Here is a 4,050-nt window from a genome sequence, read left to right as displayed (position 1 = left end):
GCAATCCTCTGTTTTGATGAAAACCATGTGAAAGTCAGTTTATTATACTTCAAACTACTTTATTGTTTATTTATTGTGTTATAAATATAATGTGTGAGAGTCAATATCTCCATGTCATATGGATGTAGGCCTATTTTAATTTATCAAAAGAAATCGAGCAACCAACATACACAGCTATAGACACATGTATTTTTCCCGTCTCTGCAAAATAGGATTTAAAAATGAACAGAAAATTGATTTCATTTATGAGGGATTATTTGCTGGTTTTAGGAAATAACCATGACGAAGATTGAGAAGTATGTAGAGTGGTCAATAAATCAAATGAGCAAATCAATTCTTAAACTTGGTAAAATAATGAAGTACCAGTACTACCCAGAAGAAGGAAGATTTTTGTGCTCCAAAAAATAACGTTTATTCAGTGTTCTTTATTAACAACTTGACTCTCCTATTACAAAACTTAGAAAAGAGCAACTTCAAATCATGCTTAAAATTAATATTATTCATATTCTTTTGTTAACAATAAAACTGTTTTACCTTTCAAAATAACAGGTTGGTTCTTGTGTTTTCTTAAAGCAGTGTGATATTCTAAAAGCAGTATGTTATTCGCTCAAGACCACAAATATACAGTAACACAATGTATACTAAATATATTATACTAAAGCTGAAAAAACTTGAATCGGAAGATCTTTATGAATAAGGCGGCCTGTCATAATATTCTTCAAAAGGAATTCAAATATTTTGTTCACTTCCAAACATGTATGCATTGCCTTATATTGCCTTATATCAACAGCTATAACTCAGATGCTCAAAAAAAATAATCCGGCTATTTTCCACACACAGGTGATGTGTCATTTTCCTGACACAAAATATTGTTTAGTTCCATCTTACCAGCCCAGACAACACTGACAACAGGTGCACGCTAAACTCACAGTCAGGGCATCTGATGTCGTGATCTCTGGAAATATTCGCTCACCCGCTACCTGTTTTTGATATCCGACTGGCTGTTCAATTAGTAATTACTTTGTCCAAATATTTCGTTACACTTTTGTACATCAACGTGAAGTGTTTCTAACCAATATCTTTGATAATATGAACACGAGGCCTGTTGATTTACTGTTCAATTTAAACTTTATTTTAACCAATTAAATCAAAGACTAAATATATTTTCAAAATAAGAGCAATGGTCACCAGAGAGACTGAAGTGTGCAGCCATCATGCAATCAAAACCGACATAATTAATGAACAGGATTATTAAACAAAATGCCGTATTGTTGTCAGAGACTGTACGTAGTTGCATCCTATAGGCGTATCATTCCTACAAAATCTGCACAGTTAAGAAAAGTTACTTGTGCCGTAGCCATATGCATTTTGAAATTTTAGTAATTTGTAGGTCTACAAAGGCTTATCTTGGTGGACATGCAATAAACATATCCTCTCAAAACATCACTGAACTGGTACAGAAAACAACTACTTCAAAAGTGCAAACTATCCTGGTCATAGCTACAGGTTTGTGGTTGAAACCTGACTTACAACTTCCACAAAGGACACACACACACACACACACACACACACACACACAGACGGAGAGCTGAGTGTGTGTGACTTGGGTCAGACGAGCAGTATCTAACATCCATCACTATAGCGCCTCAGAGCCAATACCCAGGGTGAAGAGACGCTGCGCATGCCGAGCTAACCGATTCTCTGGCGCTCCAACGGTCATTTATTTCCGATAGCGGCCGGTGGGTCATCGATAGAGGGAGAGTAGGCTAACCCAGGGAGACACGTTCACACGCTGTATGCTTTTTAGAGGTTACAACAGTGTGACCAGTGAAACCTTTAGTAGGCTACCCATTTTATTCAACAGTGTTAGGCCTATAGGCCTACGCTTCAATGTCTATTGGCCTGGTAAAAGGAATACCTAGTCAGTTGAACAACTGAATGCATTCAATCGAAATGTGTCTTCCTCATTTAACCCAACCCCTCTGAATAGAGAAGTGCTGGGACTTGCCTTAATCTACGTCCACGTCATCATGCCTTGCTCAAAGGCAGAACGGCAGATGTTTTCCACTTTGCCAGCTCCGGGATTTGAACCAGCGACCTTTCGGTTACTGGCCCAACGCTTTTAACCGCTACCTGCCGCCTATTTACTTAGAAGTTGTGCTTTTAAGTGCTTTGGAAATGGAAATGACATAATATTTACATAATAACTTTGTTGTTTATTACAGATTCTGGAAACAACTACTGTACTGAATTATCTTAGCGCTGTTATTACACAATACATTTGTTAATCATAAAAATACCATCTGTGAAATAAAGTGAATAAAAGCAATTGTTATATTATAGCAAATTATTCATATTATTATTATTAGGCCTAGTAATAGTACGCCTAGTAGTAGTAGTAGCCTATTAGTAGTATTATTAGGCCAAGTATTATTATTATTATTATTATTATATACATTAGGTTATTGTCCAATCTGTCCTGAAAAAGTTAATAAGATGGAATCTCATGGTCACCAGTAAAGTTAAAAAATATCTGAAAACAATATAAATATGCCTGATAGTGCGAGATCTGATTTATAAAAGAGCTTTTTAGAATAAAGAACCTGGTTATTAAGTATACACGTTCACATGTCTAAGCTGTTTTTTGGGCCAAACAAATGGCTCTACTTACCAGCCGAGTGAACTTCAGCACGCTGGACCTCAGAACTTCAGAACACTGGACCTCAGAACTTCAGAACACTGGACCTCAGAACTTCAGAACACTGTATCTCAGAACTTCAGAACACTGGACCTCAGAACTTCAGCACGCTGGACCTCAGAACTTCAGAATGCTGGACCTCAGAACTTCAGAACACTGGACCTCAGAACTTCAGAACACTGGACCTCAGAACTTCATTACACTGGATCTCAGAACTTCAGAACACTGGACCTCAGAACTTCAGCACGCTGGACCTCAGAACTTCAGAATGCTGGACCTCAGAACTTCAGCACGCTGGACCTCAGAACTTCAGAACGCTGGACCTCAGAACTTCAGAACACTGGACCTCAGAATTTCAGAACGCTAGCTGGAGTTTAGAATGAAACGCTTCAGAACAGGATATGGTTTGCCCTTTTTTCTCAATATCATCATGCACGGCGTTAGGATTCTATCTGTGTGACCTCTCCACCCCCTAACAGGGTCAGGCCACATCATTCATCTCTGTCAATCAATACATTGATCAGGTTTATCACTAAGCGCATAAATGCCAAACCATTCACTCCGTGGGAAAACAACGTTTATCTGTAGAAGGGGCACTTGTGCAGAGTGAATAAAATCAAATTGTGCGCATACTGTGATGAAGTATACTCGGAGAGATAGATTGGAGTTTGTTACTTTTAAAAACATTTGGCTTTTACATTTAAATCTCTCAAGCACGCGCGGGCGCGCGCACACACACACATACACAGGTGCATGACTTGATGCCAGACCGACCCCCTGGTACAGACGTCAGTTCAACGTATATTCCACATTGGTTCAACGTATATTCATTGAAATTACGTGGAAACAACGTTTATTCAACCAGTGTGTGCCCAGAGCATACTCTTCACACATATACAGTGTGTTCTGTCTGTGAATCCCACACGACTATAATGCGCGTAACCGTCCCCGTTTTAAATACACAGGGGCGCGCCCACATACATCTTGATACCCGGCTCAGCCAATTTTCAGTGGAAGTGCTGTTGGACAAGGGATGAGATATAGCCAACGAGCGCCTATAACACAGGACAACAACAGAGCCAAACGTGGACGAGGAGTTTACGCGATATTTACCTACCTTGGAACAAGATAAATTATTTACAAAAACCATGTTGGATTGACTGGAGAAAAACTCTAATCAATGGATTGGTTTTGAGATCGTTTGGTAATATTATCACTTCAGGAGTCTGAGAGAGGGAGAGTGAGCGCGCGCCTCTGCCTGTGTGTGTGAGTCTGAGTGAAAGCACCGAGAAGGAGCGGGAGAGAGAGGGAGGGGAGGGAGGTGGGATCAAGAAAGATATATTCTTTCAGTG

This window comes from Salvelinus namaycush, chromosome 11 (genome assembly GCF_016432855.1).
Source record: "Salvelinus namaycush isolate Seneca chromosome 11, SaNama_1.0, whole genome shotgun sequence".
Taxonomy (NCBI): Eukaryota; Metazoa; Chordata; class Actinopteri; order Salmoniformes; family Salmonidae; genus Salvelinus; species Salvelinus namaycush.
This window is presented reverse-complemented; position numbering follows the sequence as displayed.